The 21551-nt window shown below is 36.6% G+C and overlaps 1 long non-coding RNA gene across 1 annotated transcript in view; it reads left to right on the forward strand.

Moving 5' to 3' along the window:
- Nucleotides 1-20754, forward strand: part of LOC138917846 (uncharacterized) — a 93249-nt gene extending 72495 nt beyond the window's left edge. Inside the window, exons 2-4 of the long non-coding RNA XR_011426407.1 lie at nt 1531-1635; nt 16016-16123; nt 20695-20754. This is a non-coding gene — a long non-coding RNA (uncharacterized lncRNA). The remainder of the gene's footprint in view (nt 1-1530; nt 1636-16015; nt 16124-20694) is intronic.
- Nucleotides 20755-21551: the final 797 nt, after the last annotated feature.

Here is a 21551-nt window from a genome sequence, read left to right on the forward strand (position 1 = left end):
ATTTAGAAGCATTTGGAAAGTTTTTGTTCTTGTAAAGATCTGGTAGCAGCAATTGGCGTAATCATATTATTGCCACAAAATGAAAAGAAGAAAAGAGTGTATCCATTTTTTTCCTATTAGAAATATGTAAAATGCTTGTCTCTCCATGAACTATTCTCTGAAATTTGGCTGAATGGGGTTAGTTTGTGCAATTATATTTATTTTGATTTAATGAAGGCAAGAAAATAGTTTTTCGAGTATCAAAATTAATTTCTTGTGGTAAAACCTGAATCCTCTTTCATAGTTGGTGAACCATACTCCAAAATAAAGGGGAAATAAAGACTGTTAGTAGTTTTAAAAGTTGAACTAAGAAAAAAGCTTTATTATGAAACTAGAACGATTGTTTCTGTGCTCTAGCTGCCCTGTCATATGTCATGACATGTGGCAGGTTGACTGCTCATTAATTCTATTTATATCAGTATGATAATCCACCCCACTGAGTACACATGTGTTAAAATATTCATAAATTATGTTTATTGCGAACAAATATACATTAAATGCCAAAGGAAGACCATTATTTAAAGACAAAACTAGTCAACAATCAAACAAGCATAGCCTTTTTAGTGTCAGTCCAGGACATTATGTTTTATCAAATTCACATTAATTGCCTCTCCTTCAGATGCCTCATAGGGAATGTTTATCTTTTGTTTTTAAACTGTGCAAAAGAAATACATTTCACTGAAAGGAATAGACTTGGAAAACAAAAGATATTATGTTGTCTCAAACCAATAATAACATCAACTCGAATAAACTGTCTAAAAGGAAATGCACTTCTGGCCTCCACAATTATTAAAAATATGTCGTTTGAACCCTAATACAGACTTGAACTGAATTTGGTGGTGTTTCATGAAATTGCAGACCAAGTTAAATAAATCAGATAACTTCTTGATAAAAGGCTGCAAATAACAATTTTAAGTTTATATGTATTTTGAAAACAAGTTCCATAAAAGATAGGTAAGAAAATCTAGAACGTCGAGAACTGAAACCGATAATTAAAATAGACTGCAGCACACTGTGTTTTAGAACTTAGGACTTCCAAATGAAACAATCCTGCATACTCTTGTTTTGAGTGATTTCAGGAAGTTGAAAAAGTTGAGGTGATTATTCTTTTTACAAGCTGCCTGTGCAGTTGCAGAGCACAGTTGAAAAGTTTGAATTCCTTGTCAAAATCCAAAGTGGTTTTAGTTAAAATATATTGCCTAACATACCCAATTCATCATATTCTGAATTAATGCCATGAAAACATCTAGGGTTATTAATTATTAGGACCACACTTCAGGTATAACTAAAATAATGGTCATTTAAAAAAGTGAACTGTGCGCAGGCCTAATAGTCTATTTGCAATACTCTCTAGAAAACCGTAATAAATTTTCAAAACTTTAATTATACTTTAAGGGGCACTTTTTTTCTGGAGAGAAAAGACAAATGATGAGTAAACAAAATAGGAAGTTCTGATTGTATTTCATTGTTATTTGTGTGCTTCTTTTAAAGAGAGAAGGGCAGGACACAACAGTAAAAATGAAATACTTTTCTCATGTTGCCTGCGCTTTGCTCCAGGAATGAAGCCATTAGCTTCGGATTACACGTTCACTTCAGGTAAGATTTTTGTTTCTTTATTTTTTTGAAATTTCAGCTTTATTGAGGTACAATTGAAAACAAAATTGTAAGATATTTAAATTGTATGTAGTGATGATTTGATATATTTTGGAAGGATTCCCCCATCTAGTTAATTAACACATCCATCACCCCACATATTTCTTTTTTTTTGTGGCAGGAGAGTGAGAACCTTTAAGCTCTACTCAAAAAATTTCAGTTATACAACAGTGTTCTCAACTACCATAGTCACCATTTTATGCATTAGATTCTCAGACTTTACTTATCTTCCAGCTGAAAGTTTGTACCCTTTTACCAACTTCTCCCTATTTCCACTACTCCTGGAAGCCACTTTGCTTTTCTACTTTCTGTGAGTTTGACTTTTCTTTTTTTTTTTAGATTCCACAAAGAGGTAGTATTTTCTCTATAGTGATACCACACGGGATGTATACTTTCCACTTTCCCTTGGAAGAAAAATTTCTTAGTTATGCATCATTGAAAGAAACTTGTAGGTGTGGGAATCTATCCTAAGGAAATAATTCAAAATGTGGGAAAAGTCATATCTACAAAAATTGTCTTTATAGTGTTATTTATAATAGCAAACATTGGAAGGTGTTTTAATATCTAACAATGGAAGCATGGTTAGAAAAATGGTACTCATTTGATGAAATATTATACAGTCAATAAAAATTATGACTACATAGCAGTAGGGGAAATGTGTAATAAAATATCAAATGAAAAAATGTCAGGTTGCAAGATTAGGGCATACTATTATCACAATAATTTTAAAACATGCAAATAATGAAACACTGAAAAGGGATGCACAAAAATGCTGATCACCATGTTAAGGAATGAAACTGATTTTTTGCCCTCTCTTTTCAAACTTTTAGTAGGCTGATTTACGAAGATAATTTAAAATGCATTTTAAAATTTCAAAGAAATTGTTTGAAAGAAATCAGTTGTCAATTTCCATTTTTTTCTTTAGATGTCTTAAACGATTACCACAGATTTTTGAAGAGAAAAATTAGATAAGTCTCACTTCCAAAAATATGAACTTTGAAACTGGGATCCCAATGTGTGGTTTTTAGCAGTCAAACCTAATTTGCTTTTTAGTGAATCACAGTGCACATATATTTTATTAGATAAGAATTCTCTCTCTTTTTTTTAACTTCCCTTTTACTATATTCAGCTCCAAACCACAGCGTTTCATCTATCAGTTCTCAAAAACCTGGTGCAGCCATTTCAAAACAAAACAAAAGAACACATATCAAAACACCACCAAATCGGCTCCTGGAGAGCTCTGCAAAGTTTCGAACGTACTTTCATGTGAATCTTGGCCTCTGTACAGCATGGCTGCACAATCGTTTTCATCTGAGATTTGAACATATTGGAAGAACCAGAGCCTTCCTTTCTTTTATCCTGTCATTTCCCCCCCTGGAAGTGACGGGCATATGGCAGGCACCCTCCCTGGATTCTCAAACAACAGGAGGGACCTGATTTCAATTCCTACATCCTGTCATCAGTGACTCTCGGGATATTTTGTTCTTGCAAGGCTAAAGATGGGATTCGAATTTGCCATACGGACAGAGCTTAATGCGATGCCATTTTTACCACTGGAGCCCTCAATCAGTTAATTAAACATGATATAAATCACCGCGTGTATTTGTAAAGTAAGATTAATATGGCAAAGTCAAAGTAAATGAGGAATCCTCCCCATCCTAGGAGTGTGAATCACCCATAGGAAGATTACACTTCTGGAAACTCAATACTTGTGAGCAGGCTTTGTTGATTTAATCCCTCAGACTGCTTTGTGCAACTTGAAACCTGGAGCTGTCATCTTTAGCCAAAATTTCAGCCATAACTTCCTCAGCTTTCACCCCATTATTGAAATCAGCATTCACAATACTTAACAAAGATCAAACCTTTCAGCGGACCACAGGGCAGCCTCTGACCACCTGGGACACCAGAAACATGTTTAATAAATATTTCATTTTGTTTTAACATGAAGACTTTCCTCAGTTCCCCATTTTTTTTTTCCTTCCTGGGGAGCAAGGGCTACCCCGAAGCTGCACATTCCATCAGTGTGGTCAGCTAGGTTTATAGCCTTAATAAAAGGATTTTCTCCTTTCCCGTGCTAGGGAGCCTTGTTAAACCAGAGCAATTATCGAAACACAAGATACGTGCTCTGCGAAGATCAAAGCTCACCTAAAGACAGCTCTGTAGGAATTTGGAGCTCTCTTTGAAAAGCGCTCAGTTTACAAAGTATAGAGGTATTAAACCCCAGGAATTAAAAAAAAGAGCCTAGTTTCAAATAATGTTAAAAGTCTGACAGTAGTTAATATGGGATCTCCTTCAGCCACTCTTTGTGTATTATTCCTAATATCTATTCACGGCATATCTGTAATAGCTCCAAAGGAACCATTATGCTCAGAAGACATACGCATGTGATGGATCCTTAATACCAAATACATTACCTACTCAGTAGGTACATTTTAACCTCAATATCTTCGCTCAGGGGGAAGGGTGAGAAAATGGGTTTGAGGACGCCTTTTTTGATTCAGCTATCTGCAAGTCAAATAATTTCTTTTGTGAGCAGCAGCATAATACAAGAGAGCAGTGTAAATGGGCTCAGGCTGGGATCTTGGAAATCCTCATTTTATATCAGCATATCCATTTTTAAGAAAACATTTTGTTGATGATAAAAATAAGAGCTGATATTTATTGAGTGCTTGTTCTGGGCCAGGCTCCATGCCAAGCAGGTTACGTGGAGTATCTTATTTAATCTTCTTGACAACAATAGAGGTAGGCTCTATTGTTATATTTATTTTATAGACGAGGAGACTGTAGTGCAGAGAGGTTGTGTAATTTGCCAAAGATCACACAGCTCGTAAAAGGTGAAGTTGGGATTCTAATCTGGGTTATGTGACTCTAGAAGCCAAGCTTTTAGAGCCTGTGGCTACCGGATTGGAAGTTTATTTTGTACTGTGACCTAAAGTTTCTATTTTATAATTTCTTTTTATTTAGCAGTAACTTGTAGGAGTTGACATTAAAGTTAACCGAGTTTTTTTTTTTTTTTAACTTTCTGCTTTAAATTTTGGTGTTAATTGAATAGTATAACTTTAGTTTTGTGTTTTTCATAATTTACTTTGGGAAACGACATTCACCAAAAGTAAACTGAGAGAGTTTCATGATAGTAAGCAACCTTTTTTTTTTTGACTTGGAATCACCGTTTCATAATTCACTTAAGAAAATGTCATTATTGAAAGTAAAAACCTTCAATTATCTTGTTTGCCTACCCTATAAATAAAGCCTTTCCTTTGACTAGCTCAAGATTCTGATATTTTATCCAACGATGAAGGAGATTGTTCCAGATTTGGAAGTATTATGTTGGAATCTTAGTCAGGCCTGAATGAGAATCTTAGATTCATCAATATTTGGTTCTGTAATCTTGGGTAACTGGCTAAATTCTCTTAGGGTCAGCAGATAATCATTGGTAAAATGAGAAAAATAATGCCAAGCACGTATTGTTATTATGTGAATAAATAAGTAACATTTATATAACACCTAGCAGAGGTCTGACCTATAGGGGTTCAAGAAATATTACTTTCCTCTCTCCTCCCTTTGATTGCGTTTAAAATAGATCTGGTTGAAAAGGTTCCCCCTTCTCCCTTAGAAAGGCTTTGGAAGTCCTGATTTCACAGTCTGGCACTTTATTGGAAAATAATTCTGATCAAGCTTGAGTGTTTGTAACAGGAAGCCCTTTAACCACCTTGTCAGGCCTGAAATTCTGAACACAGGGAAACTGACTTCTTCTCAGGGCTTTGCCTTATCTTTGGACGTCAAGAGGACCCCTGAAATAGAAGGAAATGTTCAGTTTCAGTTTTTCGATTATGAACATTGTAGATTTTAAGAATTTTTCTAGCTATCTTTTGTGGATTGTCAGATCTCATTTGAACAAATATCTCAACCCGCTGTCGGCAACAACATATGTCATCTTCCCTTCAAGACCTTGTCACCCACTGCTCCAAGGCAGGCCACTTCCTCCCGAGGCTGTAGAGCCCTGGCCTGCGTGTTTGAAGAGCCTCTAGCTTCTTGTTGGTATGTAATAAATATTAATAATTATTCAATCAATCAATCTGCCACCTTTCATAAGCACTACATTTCTTTCACGGTATAAAAACACAGTTGACATTTTATCAAAATTCCAGACTCTTTGAGGGGTCATTTTTATCTTTGATCTGAATGTATGTCTATAGAAACATATATGCATACCAATAGCCTCTTAAAAGGGACTGTTAATGTCAAAAAATATTTATTCTGCCTCTTGACATCTCCTCTGTCTTTGCTTTCTTCACTTTTTGTAATCTTTCTTTTTCTCCATGTCATACTCTCATTGTCTTTGGAAGCTTTCAACATGCAGCATGGCTGTGAGATCAGCCCCTTTAAAAATATCATTTTACTGAACTATGAAAAGTTGGTCATCACTGAATAATGCATCAAGATGATTCTGCCATTGCTTCTTACTCAAAGGTTTCCCTACTCTACCAGAGTCTGCATGCATAGAAATATCTGGTATTTAGTCAGAACATTTGCTTTCCTTCTGGGATTGCCATATTTAGCAAATAAAAATACATAGTTCCCGCTTAAATTAGTTTCAGATAAACCAGGAATGATTTTTAATGTAAGTATGTCTCATGCAATATTTGGGACATGCTTATACTAAAATATTGTTCCTGGTTTATCAAAATCTGATTTAATTGGGCTTCCTGTATTTTATCTGGCAACTCGATTTCTTCCACCTCTTTAGTGAGTAAAATAATAAACTCAGTGCTGCATCTGTCAACTCTTAGGGGATTCAATGACATGCCATTTGGTTGCCGTGGGAGGGGGGGGGCTCTGCCTTTTTGTAAACACTGGGAGGACTTTGAACCAAAGGTTGAGTTCTAAGTCAGAAGAGATGGTTTTGGTAGTCCAGAAGGCCTGAGAATATCAGAGAGCTATCAAGCCACAGATTGTAATTCAATTTTCTGATTTGCTTTACTCATTTCTCTTAAAGGTAAAAATGAAAATGACTCAATTAAAATAGCATAGGAAAGTGGCTTGCCTCTGGATATGTTACTCATTTATTCATTATTCATTGTTTCATTAATTCAACAAATATTTATTGATGACCTACTATGTGTCAGGAGCTGCATTGCAGTTATAATAATAATTTCATGTTTATATTATATTTACATTCAGGTTCAAGGGCATTGTGTGTACCTGGATTTTAATGATGATCATTTGGAATAGCAGTGGCCGTTGCTGCCTAAGTCATGCTCGTTGGCTTCTAATCAAACATTAATGGTAGACATCATCTGTACTCATGATAACTAAAGATATATATTTTATTGAAAGTCTTTTGGTTTCCCCTTAAAAAAATAGCTGTATGTTTAGAAGATTGTTATATCAATACCTATATTTTTATATCTGCAGCTACATCTTTGAAAATAATATGTTTCTCCATAGCACTAAGGTAAATTATGATTCATTCTATATTTTTAGAAACTAGGAGGTCAAAATATTGTTCAGGTTTATTGCTTCATCTGTCAGACACCAAAATGACTCCTATCAATTGTCCTTCTTAATTTTTAAGTCATTTTTCCCCATTTTGAAGTTATGGAGAATCGTACATGTGTTTGATCGGCTTCAGTCAAATAGACTGTGCAGCTTTTACTATGCCTTGTAAGTTTTTTCATTACAATAAAAAGCCTTTTAAATCACTGCTACTTAGAATTATATTGAAAATACTTGTGATACTTTTATATACAGTGAGTTTAATGCCAGGATGTGAAAGCAAATTGATTGTAGGCAATTCTGTGCTTGAGCACCCCAGAGTCAAAGAAATTACACGAGTAACCCTGGGGACCTCCTGCTCTTGGCAAGGCTGTCTGTGCACTCAGACATCCACTGGCAGGTGAAAAAAGAAGGGATTGCTTAATTCTGATATGAAATTGTATAAACACATTTTAATTCAGAGAAATAATTTTTGAGGGAGAAAAAAAGCACCTCAAGAGACATTTATGTTTAATGTTTTTAATTTAGTAAAATGAGCTACAAGGAAAGTGTGTCATCTTTGCAATGAGCGTTTGAACATCTTCTAACAGTAACTCCAGCACAGACAACTTGCCATCTGGAGGGTGTGTTGGGTGTGGAGGGGCTTGACTGGATCAGTAGATAAAACCCTCATGGACTTTTTACCTCTGACACCCTGGTCCGAGTGAGAAGTACTTGGGACTTTTAACAGGAGTCTCCAATGACACATACCTCAGTCAGCTTGAGGAGCAGCTGACGTGTTTTAGGAGTGACCTTAGACTGTCATGCAACCATTAGAGGGAATGAATTAATATTGTTGGGAGGGGACTTTGGTCCAGATTATGATCCCTAGCGAGTCGCTCTTGAGTCTTTCCTGGGTCTTCAAGGTGAAATGTTTGTGAAACCACAGAGTTCTTGGCTTTTCAATGAAAGTAAAAACCAGAGGAGTCAGGTTTGAGTTTAGCAAGCAGACTAGCTGCATATCCTTGTTCACTTCCCTTCCCAAACTTAGGTGGGGCAGATACTGAGAGAGGGAGTGAAGAGGGGAAGTAAAGAGATAGAATGTGTCTGTTGACATGGGCCGTTAGTACCTGGAGAGGCCAAAAAGGAAAATCTGCACAGCCTAGTGGGCCTGGAGACGACATGGTTCCACGTGAAAGTCAGGCCTCTCATATGTAAGCACATCTCTATCAAGGATACGGCCTTGAACAATTTCTAGAGGGAACTTCATAACACAGTGGCCACAGCCATTCACTGGGACTCAGGCCTCTTACCACCAGTTCTCTTGAAGGGTGTGCCTCCCCCAAGAACTTACCTCTGGGTTCTAATCAAAGGATGCCCCCTTACATTGACTCTACGATGTAGGATATCATAATGGTTATAAACATAAGTTCAGGAGCCAGACCAGCTGGGTTTGAATCCTGGTGCCAGTACTTACTAGCTATGTAACTAGTCAAATTTCTTGACCTCTCTGGGCCTCAAATTCTTCATCTGTAAAATGAAGATAACAATAATACCAATGTCATAGAGGTATGGTGAGGATAAAGAAGTTACTGTATATAAAGTGCTTAAAATAATACATGCATAGAATCAATCCCTTGTATATTTTTGTTATTATTATTTATTCTATATTTTTGTTAGTCACGTTTTATGAAGGTCTCATCAAATTTTTGAGCTTGATCAGAAGCAATGTCATCCTTATTATCTGCACCAAATCAGAGGCAGGTTTAAGTTCCCACTAAGAAAATAGGATATTCAAAATTTCATGCAACAATTGAAGCTCTAACATACAACTTTTGCTCTTAAAGATAACTACTCACAACATCTTTAATTTTCCATTTCCCCTTCAGGTCCATTATATTTTATGGACATATGTCAATTATATTTTAGGATTTAATTTTAACTTCCTTAAAATGTACTTGCCAAGGGAATACAATTGGATAGTCACTTTGCCTTGTGAATTCCTGCTGTGATAGCTTTGTTCATGTTATATCTCTTACCTGGAATGGCATTTCTTCTCCCACCCATCTTACAAGGTCCCGCTCAGTGTTACCTGTCCCATGGAACCTGTATTAAATATTCCAGCTCACCGCTGGTTAGTCAAAGCAGGTAAGGGTTAATTCCACATTCTGTTTTGATAAACTGGAGCCAGTAAACATCTGTGATATCTCACTGTCCTTTTATGAATATTGCTCAACCTAGACCTCTGCTCTTTTAGGCCAGAGCTGAGTATGTTTCTACATGCAGTCTGACCATCTGCACTATGGACTAATGCAACTTCTTGTTGTCTGGTCTTCCTGAGAATGCATTATATAGATTGCAGTTCATTTAGAATGCAGCTGCCAGGGTCGTGACTCACACAGAGATTAATCATTACGCCTGGGTTAGCTTCATTACTTTGACTACCCATTACATCTTGCCGAGATTATAAAATGTTGCTTTTAACTTGCAGGGCCTACACTAGCATCCACTTACCTCCAAGACACGCATTTATGCTGTTTTCCTTGGTATTATCAGGTCACTGGAAATTGGTAGTATTTCCCATAAGCTTTGACTTCAAAAATTAAGACATGCTGAAGCTTTCTGACATCGGATTGAGTAACATGTATAGAAAAGAAAGTATATCATATGTTTTATTATAAATAGTATAAAAATTACAGGGCACATACAAAGGGCTAGGATGAAAGTGTTAATAAAATAACAAAGCTTTTCTTGGACTTTAAGTTAATAATGTCATCACAAAAAAATTAAAGATTGTCCTGCAATTGTAGAGTTATTTATAAATCATCAAAGCACTTGTCTCCGGTTCTATTGCTTTCGGAACAAGGAGGCAGGCACATCATTTAGAAAATAGTCTGAAAACATTCCTGCAATCTTTCCAGTATACCCCCCACTTCTGGATCTAAACATTTGTGTCAAAGAATAGAATAATGATTTGAACGAGAACACAGACAAAGTTAGAGAGAATTTGTTCATGTGGATAAAGTGTAAGTCTCAACTATTTTAAACTAGCAGAACTTGCAGTAGTCAACCAAGGACCAGCCACAAAAAAGAAGCAAAGACATAGAAAGAAAAAAGCATGTAAGTTGTTATCCTAGCTCTGGAATTAACATGTCCCATGGATTCAATAATACCAGACCTTCTTCCTAGTTTCTTGGGAGCGTAAAGAAAAACTGTATGCACCAGTGCCTTAAAATCACAAAACAATCGTTCAGAATTTTTTTATTGTTATTAGAAAAGCCAATACATTTATCTAGTAGTGTGAAGTGTTCTCCTGCGCTGTTCTTTTCTGTACCATTGGATTGTAATTTCCTTTGACCAAGGACATTTCATTTTTATAATTTATTCACCATACCTTGAATAGAGCTTTTCACTCAGGAGAACTTCAATATGTGTTGACATACTAAATGTAGAAACTGGAGTTTGATCCAGTTTACCAAACATGAGTGGGCTGTTGACTGCGTTAACAGGAGCTGTGCTAGGCACAGGGGACTGAGTGGCTTAGAAGTGAGCCCTGCCCTTGAGGGACTTAGTCTTGTCAAATTCCCCGTAAAGCATTTACCTCAGGATCATTGGCGTAGATCCTGCCAGTCATCCCATAGATTTCCTCTCCAGTGTCATATTCTTGCTGGAATCAGTTTGTGTGTCTCACCCTTAGCCACTAAATCCTGTGAACTGGTGAAAACTTATCTGCCATCCATCACTCGGAGGCTTGGCAAGTGCCATTTTTTCAAAAAAAAAGAAAAAAAAAGAAGCAAAGAAACGCTTTCTTAAAAAACACAAAACAAAGCAATAAAACATCACGACATCTCAGAGTAATTTTTGATATCAAGTTATGAAATTTGATATTAAAATGAATTATTGGTATTAACTTTTCTTCTAAAGAAGAGAAAAGACCTTAGTAAAGCATGCTATAACATAGCTGACATACTGGCTGAGTCATTTATATTGTTTTGCCAAATGGAAAACAGAGCTAAGAGCTCTTTTCCTTACTTTCTGTGTTCCTGGTTTATATCCCAAATGGAACACATTTGGTCTAATAAGCAGCTTAAGCATTTTAATTTGCTGTTGTGTTCTATAAAGTCCCTGTCCTGTTTCTAAAAAAATCGACTTGAAATTTGACTTGAACATTTTTTCTATGTCAGGGTTTATAATTCTTCTCTCATCACTCTACAGGGGGGAATAATACATCAATAACACAGTTACATGAAACTCATAATACAAGTCAGCAAATGTGCTGGGGCAGAGTTCTTCATGATCTTACCCAGAGGTTGACAAAACCCCAGGGCCAAATCTGGTCTATTGCCTGTTTTTGTAAATAAAGTTTTATTGGAATGTAGCTATAGACACTCACTTACATATTGTATACGTCTACGTTTGCACTACAATGACAGAATTGAATAGATATGAAAGAGATCATATAACCCACAAAGGCTAAAATGTTTACTATCTGGCCCTTTACAGAAAAAGTTTGCCAATACCTGGTCTAAACTATCCTCCAAATAGACATGTTCTGGGTAAAAAAAAAAGATGCAACTTTAAAATTATATGTAGCAGGCTTTCAATCTATTTTTGACTAACATGATTGAAGTATAACAAAAGTTAAGATTTTTCTTTTAACTGATTTAATGATCAAAGATGCAGACATTAGACTCCTATTCAGATTGATTCATTAGACACAAGCTGGACAATTTTAATTTGGAAGTAGTGGGTTAAGGTATGTGGGACTAGAAAGATGACTAGGAAGAGCCCTAAAATTTGCTCATAATCCAGAAGTAACAATAACAAACACATAAATAACTATCATACAGATCCAATGCAATTAGATGTATTTGAGGAGGGAATAAAATATTGAGAGGAAGAGGAAATGCTGGGAGTGTTTCACAAAGAAGGTAACAGTAGGCCTAGATCTTAGAAATCTGAAGGATTCTGCCTGCACAGTTGAGGAGAAGTCATTTTAAATAGGAAGAAGAATGAGCAAAGACATGGAAGTAAGAAAGCATATGGTGTTGGGTATGGAATGTCATATTTTAGAAAGAAGCAGTTAATTTTTGTGGAATGTATTTATTCTAAATTTAAAAAATTGGTGTAAGAGCTAATGATTGCACAATGGATTTAGAAACGATAGAAGACATGGTTCTGGCCATGGAGAAGCTTAAACTTGAATTATAGATTCAAAACTAAAGCCCATAATGATTTTTTAAAAAAAGAAATGTGAGACTTGTATATTGAAAACGATAAAACATTGTTAAAAGAAATTAAAGAGGACCTAAATAATGGGAAGACATCCATGTTCATGGATTATAAGATTTAATATTTAGATGGCAATATTCCCCAAATTGATCAACATATTCAATCTTTATTAAAACCTCAGTTGCCTTTTTTGAGTAACTTGATGGACTGATCCTAAAATTCATATGGAAACGTAAGAGACCTGGAATAGCCAAAACAATCTTGAAAAAGAACAAAGTTGTAGGACTCATACTTGCTATTTAAAAACTTACTGTACAGCTTACAATAATAAAGACTGTGTGGTATTGGCATAAGAATAAATATATAGCTCAATGGAACAGAAGTGAGAGTCCAAAAATAAACATTTATGGTCAATTGATTTTCTACAAGGATGACAAGACAATGAAACGGGAAAAATAGCCTTTTCAACAAAAAGTGCCAGGACAACTGGATCCACATGCAAAACAATGAAGTTGGACTCCTCATACTGTTTATAAAAATTACTTCAAAACAAATCAAAGACCTAAATGTAACACTAAAACTATAAAAGTCTTAGAAAAATATAGGTGTAAATATTTGTGACCCTGGATTAGGCCACTGTTTCTTCAATAAAACACTAAAAGCACAAGCAACCAAAGAAAACATAGATAAATTGCACTTCATCAAATTAAAAACCTTTCAAAGGACACCGTCAAGAGAGTGAAAAGACAACCCACAGAATGGGAGAAAATATTTATAAATCATATATCTGATAAGGGTTTAGTATACAGTATATGTAAAGAACTCTTACAGCTAAACAATAAAAAAGGATAACCCAATTTAAAAATGGGCAAAGGATTTGAGTAGACATTTCTCCATAGATATCATACAAGTGTCCAAACAGGTATATCGAAAGATACTCAACATAATTAGTCATTAGGGAAATCAAAATCACAACCACAGTGAAATATTACTTCATACTCACGAGGGTAGCTATAAGCAGAAAGATAGACATTACCATGTGTTGGTGAGTATGTGAGGAAATTGGAACCTTTATACATTGCTAGTGGGAATGTAAAACGGTGCAGCCGCTTTGGAGAACCATTTAGTAGTTACTCAGAAAGTTAAACATAGAGTTACTGTATAATACATCAATTCCGCTCCTATGTATATGCCCCAAAGAACTGAAATATATGTCCATACAAAATCTTGTGCATGGATGTCCATAGTAGCATTATTCATGGAACAAACTGAATGTCCATCAACTGATGATGGATAAACAAGATGTGGTATTTCTATACAATGGAATATTATTCAGCCATAAAAAGAAATGAAGTACTGATTCATGCTATAACGTGATGAACCTTGAAAACATTATGCTGAATAAAAGAAGCCAGGTACAAAACACTACATGTTGTATGATTCTGTTCATATGAAATATCCCAAATAGGCAAATCCCTAAAGGCAAAATGTAGATGAGTGGTTTTCAGGGGGTGGGAGGAGAGAGGACTAGGGAGTGACTGCTAATAGTTGTGGGGTTTCTTTTTGGAATGATGAAAATGTTCTGGGGTTAGGTAGTGATGACGGTTGCACAATTTGGCAAATATAGTAAAAAACCACTGAACTGTATACTTTAGAAAGATGAATTGTATGGTATGTGAATTATATCTCAGAACAAGCAAGACAAGAAAATGAAACCCTGTGAAGCAATTAGCTAACTGGATGAGGATGAGTCTATGGGAAATGGGAATTTAGATAAGAGAAAGCTCCTATGTACTAAAGGGGCTAGAAAGACCAGAAAGATAGATGAGGTAGCCTTGACTGCGGCAAATTGAATGCTGGGAAAAAATGGAAAATCAGTTTAGAAATGAAGTTGTGGTTGTGGTACGTAGTGTCCTTAAGAATCAATTAGAAAAATTTCATAAAGTGTTAAACATGGAGAAATAGAGAATCATTGTAGGTTCAGGAGGTTGAAAGTAGAAGGAGGAAGAAACGCCACAAAAAAGTCAGAGGGGCTGGCCTGGTGGTGTAGTGGGTAAGTTTGCATGCTCCACTTTGGTGGCCCAGGACCTAGCACTGTTCATCAAGCCATGCTGTGGCAGCATCCCACATAAAATAGAGGAAGATTGGCCCAGATGTTAGCTCAGTGACAATCTTCCTCAAGCAAAAAGAGGAAGACTGGCAACTGATGTTAGCTCAGGGCCAATCTTCCTCACCAAAAAAAAGGGTCAGAGATGAAATAGTAGAATTAAAATGCAAAAGCAACAAAATCTCTTTAACTGGGACAAGGCTAATTTAAACAAGTCAAATATATTCTACAATTATATATGTTATATCACATATAACATATAACTTGTGATATATGTGATCCCATATAATAGTGTTGTAGTGCACTAAATTCTGGCACATATTGATAATTACCTCTTTTGTTTGAGTTAGACACATAGACTCTGTTGTTTTATCTATTCAAGAATTATTCAAAATTAAAAAAAAATTGCAGATGTTGAAGCTCTCTGCAAATAAAAGTGATTAAATAAAATCCTTCAGTTTATTGATTTTCCCATATTTAATGTTTGCTGTAACAACCTGGCGTACCTTTATAATAAACTAAATGACTCTCTTTTATTAATATGTAAGTCTAGGTTTTGGCTATGCTCCCCACCGAATATCACAAAAGGAAGATTTTATCTTGTTTATTAGCTGCCCTCTTGAAAGTCATCACAAATTTGTCTAATGTTTGATAGGTCTGTTGATCGAAAGCTCTGATAGGACAAAGTGCTTCCAAGCTCATCTCAGTTTTATAGGGTGACTAAAACCTATGGGCAGAACCAAACTTGTAACTTTGAATTTGTGACCAAGAATGCAGGACCCACACCTAATCCTCTGGCGCTTTTTGACTTGAATGAAGCAAGATCTTGGGTTTGAGTTTAGTGCCTTGGGTCTCTAGCTATAAACGAGCTTCCTCGTTTTGGCGGACTTGTCTAGTCCAGTGATTTTTTAATAGCCATCAACCATAAAACTCAACAGAGCATGTAGGACTATCCACGGCGAGGGTGTGTTCGTCAATACTCAGTGTCCTGTAAGTCACTCAGCCACCGGCTTGATTAGTTGGCATGAGTAGAGTATGAATAAAGGGTGTGGGCATCTTCACTCGCCTAGTTTATGTATTTAGTTAACAGAGCTTTTGCGTAATTTAGACATTAGGGAAGAAGTGATAAAGTGTTTGCAATAGGCAGGGATTTCCCAGAGTGACTCATCGTATAGTATTTAGAAGAGACTTGCCATACTTTTAAAGTCAGTTGTGGCATATGAAATTCTCGGTAACTTTCCACCCTTCTTTGTGCACTGAACGAACGCGTACTAAACTTCTGTCAGTTGCAAAGCACTAGTTTGGCATGTTGTCAAAGGCACAGTCCTGGTCCCAGCATTTCAGAAAAGAAAAGCATTAAAAATGCAAGAAGAATTCTGTAAGCTGTGTTAAGATCAGACCGAAGATGATTTTGATGGTGGGTGTATGTATTTTTTTCTGCGTTTTTAACATTTTCAGTACTTTAAAATTTTTCTATAATGAGTACTTATTACTTTGATGACCAAACAGCCAAACGACGGCAGAAACAAGAAAACATTGAAAAAGTCGGTGCTTGAGAGAGGAGACCAAGGAAGACAGCCAGCCTCCGAGGAAGCTTGAAGGATGATCGCAGACAGGGTTGGTACGAAGGGGTTTTCTATTCTCTGACAGAGGGAATGAGGAAAGGCTATATGCGAGGAAATTTGAAGGTGACCTTCACGACAAGCAAACATCCATTGCCAGCCCATGGCCCCCCTATTGCTTGACCCTCCTTTTCTGACATAGCCTCTCAATGGCTGCAGTCTGCCTCTCCTTTCTCCTGCTTCTTGATTCTAAAAGCTTCTACCGTGCCTACGCTCAAAGCTTCACAAATTTTTCTTTTGTCAGACAAATGAAATTTCATCTCATCCTGCCATTGAAGACCTCTGGTCAGCTGACTGCAGTTGTACAACCCAATTTGAATGCTCAGTAGATGCCTCCATTAACCTTCCTGCCACACAGGCCTACTCTGCATCCTCTGATGAACCTTTATCATTTCCGCCTCCAGCCTTAGTTTTTGAACTTGTTCCTCACTTTCTGACTAAATAACTCTGACACATCTTTCAAACCTCCATTTGAGAGCTCAATTCACAATGCTTCCACAAAGGGATTCAGTTTATTATGTCTTACTTCAGTATTATTTTGGCACACATTGCTCAAGTTTTTGACTGGAAATATCACTTAACATTTGTGTTACTGACTCCCTCTTTCTATTTATAATATAGATATGAATGTACTGTCTCCTCAATGAGATTTTAAGTTCCTTGAGTGTGGGAACTATATATCATATCTGTTTTTCTTCCAATAACCTTAATATGGCCTTTTGTACATAATTGATGATCAATAATAGTAATTTCAATGTGCAATTATGTAGCATTTGCTATGTGCCAGGTGATGCCCTAAGTACTTTACATATATTTAATTTATTTATTCCTCACAATACTCCTATAAAGTAGGAACCATTATTATTCCTATTTGGCAGACACGAAAACAAAGGCACTAGATTTGCACTGTCCATTATAGTAGCCACTAGCAGTATGTGGTGATTTTAATTTAAATTAATTAGAATAAAAAAATTAGAAGTTTTATTCCTCAGTAACATTAGCCAAATTTAAAGTGACCAATCGTCACATATGGCTAGCAACTACTGTATCGCACAGCACAGATTATAGGACATTTCAATCATTGCAGAAAGTTCTATCAGCCAGTGGTGGCCTCTCTGGTTAGATGACTTCCCCAAGGTCACACAGATAGTTAGAGTCAGAAGTTCGAACCTAGTCAGCCTGATTCCATGTTAACATGCTACAAAGATTGTTCATGAGCACAGGTGCATGAGCAAACACACATATATGCACGCACTCAGGCACAAACACACACTCACCGAGGGCTGAAGAGGGCTGAAGAAGAAAGGCCTTGAATAAGATAGACGTGAAAGCAGAGTTTTCACTGCCGGATGGAGGTACAGTAAACGGCAGCCTGCTCTACCTAGTGTCGTGCTGCTTATTGTATGTAGAAAAGGAAGAGGACCCAAAGGAGACCTTCAGCAAGGTTCACAGAGAGGTCCGAGGCTGGCTGCCAGTGCTCACTCATCACACCCACAAATGCACAGCTTTTGATTTCCAGAAGAGAGAGGTTCTTAATCTTGGGTTGAACTTCTGGGGACTATGAAATATAAAAGTTCAGTATATTCATGTCTGTGCACCCTTTTCTTGGGAGCAAATCCATAACTTTTATCAAATTCTCAAAGGGATGTGTGACTCCAAAAAGTTTAAGAATCATTAATCTAGGATAACAAATCACTTATATCATTAGTCTGGAATTTGGACTTTATTATTACTTTTAAAATTTGAGTTGTTAAAGAACTCTCATTCATTTTTGAGGGTTATGTAAATTGGTACCAACTTTTCAGAGACCCATATGGCAGGCTCTAATAAAATTTAAGAATGTGTTCTTTGGATCAGCAATTCCCCTCATGAGTATCTGTCCTACAGAGATATCTGATTATGCATGTCCACAAAAATATACGTAGAACAGTCCACTGTAGCCTTGTTTATAAAAGTGAAAAAAATGGGAAATAAACTGAATGTTCATGAATAGAATGATTCATGAAATAAGGGAGGGAATAGCAATATTTGGAATATTCTGCAGCAGTAAAAAGGGTGAGATAGATATATTATACTACATAGAAAGATCTTCGATCGTATTGTTAAATGAAAGGAAAATTGAAAAAAGGTACAGTTTTAAAAAGCTTAAAGGTTATACACACTTGTAATTGTGTAAAAAACTTGGAACACTAGTCTAAATTCTTAACAACCAATAAGATGGAAGTGATCCTGGGAGCTGGGAGACAGGAGGATGAAGAGAAACTTCAAGTTTTTACTCTGTTTGCTCCCATACAACCAAAATGCATTTATCTACCGCTTATATAGTTAAAAAATAAAAAATTCAAACAAAATTTGTACTGGACTGTAACATAAGTCTTTAATTTACCAGGCAAATCGATCTTTTCTGTAACCTAGATTTCCTATATTTCTAGTGATAATTACGAGTCACATACATTTTTGATGTCAAGTCACTAAGTATATGCAGCTCACCAAAATCATCTTCGTAAAGTAGTGCTTTGACTAATATGCATCTTTGGATGATTGTTTCTCTGTGGATCTTCAGTCTCTAATACGGTATCTAAATCTCTCCAGTGGTGATGATGATGATGATGATGATGGTGACAGTGATGACAGTGATCTTGATAGCTAACAATTTCTGAACTCTAACTGTATCCCAGCTCCTGGTCTAGGTGCTTTACGGATAGTAACTCATTAAATTCTCACAGCCACACTAAGAGGTAGGCACTATTGTTATTCTCATGTTATAAGAGAGGAAACTGAAGCATAGAGAGGTTAAGTCATTTGCCAACCCCACATGGCTCCAGAGAGGCAGAGCTGGGATTCACGTGGTCTGGCATTCCAGAGTCTGCATGTCTCACCATGATGGTTTTCAGGCTCAAACCCACTTTTCCAGCCTCATATTTTACTCACCTCTAGTGTTTCTACCTCCCCCACACACTATGACTCAGCCACACAGTGCTCTTCAGCATTTGCCAATATCCCCTGTGTTTCTGAGGAACATGGGATTTCTACAATCCTTGGACACACAACTTGGGGATGTCTGGAACACAGTGGACCTGCAGCTTGGGTCTTTGCCCACATCATTTTCTCTAATTTCCACATCCTTTCAGGACTCAGATCAAATGCTATTTCCTCCATGAAGACTGTCTTGCTTTCCTCCACCTGAATTCCTTCCTCCTACTCTGTTCCCAAAGCCCCTCTGTCACTTCTCTTACAGTGTGTACACCACATTCTGTCTTTTATAAGCCTCATTGTTATTCATGTCTTTCTCCTCCACTGGATTCTAAGCTCTCTGAAGGCAAGGGTCAACTCTTGTTTATCTCAAGTGTATTGCCTTAGCAATACCTTTTTGAATTTATTTGACTTTGAAAAATTGTCAAAAAGTATACTTAATATTTAGATCATTAGAGTCAGACAATCAACTTAGAAGCTTTCTGAGCAGAGTTTTATGTGTGTATATAAGAAGTTAGAATTCTCATTTTAGCAAATAAGTGTAGTCAAAAATTATCAGCAAAACTAAGGGTTTCACGTGTCTCATGTTTGAATAATAATAAATAATAATAGTAGTCATAGACATTTATTTAACACGATGTGTCAGTACTTTAAATTATTTCATTTGATATTCAAACAAATGTTTGAGGTTGGCACTATTAAATTTCCTTTTTATAGAAAAACTCAGGCTTGCGTAGGTTAAAATATGTTGTCCAGGCTCACAGACGTGGTCAGAGTGTGAGTCAGGACTTGAAGTCCTGTCGGTTCAGGAGCCGTGGCTTCTCATGCGTAAGGCTGACTTCCAACAGTGTGCAGTGCGGCATCACGGAGGCAGCATTGTGTGGTGGGTTTAACAATGGGCTGGATCCAGTCCTGGCTCTTCAATTAATTACACAAACTTTGGACTGTCCTTCAACATCTTTAGGTCCCATTTGCCCAATGTGCTGAGCTGGGTTGGGATCGTGGATCAATAAATACTCAGGATCCCCTCTAATTCTAGTCTATGATTCTCAGAAGAAGCCAAGCTCTTTGACGTTTACCAAGCATTACACATGGCACGTGTCAAGAGCTGTGAAAATTTTATTTAATCCACTGTGTTTATTTTCTTCAACATAAAGGTGAAATATTTTTACATTTTCCCAATGCATTTCTCAGTAATAACATAGCCAGTAAAAATATTTTTGTTCGTGTAGAGCAGTGCTATTATATCTCAGCCAAAGAAAAAGCACACTATTATATACTGGTGGAGGAAAAAAAGCCTCATTTGTTATCAAGAAGGAGAGGAAATATAGCAATTATTATACTGCCCTTTCCCTAATTTGACTTAAATTAGTGACTTTAAGTTATCAGAGGTTATGAAATATACAGTATGTGCACATAGGAGACAAAAATATTGCTTGCTACTACCTACGTTTATGACATTAATCTATCTCTCAATGATCTAATATAAAATAAACCATTTGAAAGCAATTTCATTGAAATACTTTCAGAAATGTTGAAATGAAAATATTAATCTTTTGGAAGTGTCATGTTGGATGTTTTTTTTTATCCTAGGAAGATGGGTTAGGGAGTGCTGAGAATAAAGCACCAGCCGAGAAGATTCAAAACCAAGAGGTAAAGATGTCAGCTGCTAACCAATAGTGATGTTTCCTTCTTACCTTCCACTTTCCTCTCTCCTTCTCTTTTTCCCTCTCTCTCTTCTTCCTTTCTTTCTTCCTTCCCTCCTCCTACAAATATTATGGTGAACAAATGCTAGATAAGATATTGTGCCAGGCACAGACATACAGACGTGAAAGAAAGCAAGAGCATATCCCACAGAGTCTGGGCACTATGGATTTTTCATAGCAGTGGGTCGGGTTCCCTGGAGGGGCTTCCAAGTGTGATGATAGGCTGAGGGGCCATACCTAGTTCACTCACGGGTACTCGCTTTAGGCTGGTGCCTGTTCAACAGGTCCTTTTTAATTTTTTTTTTTCTGCCTCTTGTTTGGTTCCACTCCTGCATGTTAGCATACTTTCTTAGTCAATGTATTTTCTCCTTAACCAAAAAGAAATAAATAATAGAAAAGCTAATTTTAGTCTTTTAAGAGCATTGAAATATGTTCGCTATATGTAATTGAAGCCATTCCAGAAAAATATAATCGAGGCTGGGAGTTGTATGCATTTTTCTACCTCTGACACACAGGTCTATTTCATACCTATCCACATAGCTTCTTTGCAATAGGAACAGAGGACAACTTTACATCAAATATGATCTTCAATAACTACTGCTTCACCTAAAATAAAATCCAGTCTGCTCTCTGTGGTCCAGGACGATCTGGCCTTTCTCTGCCTCTGCCTTGTCTTGTCCCCTTTCTGTACCTTGCATATGCCATGGTCCTTTCCAAATCACCTGCTCAAACCACAGTCTCTGT

This window comes from Equus caballus, chromosome 15 (assembly GCF_041296265.1).
Source record: "Equus caballus isolate H_3958 breed thoroughbred chromosome 15, TB-T2T, whole genome shotgun sequence".
NCBI lineage: Eukaryota > Metazoa > Chordata > Mammalia > Perissodactyla > Equidae > Equus > Equus caballus.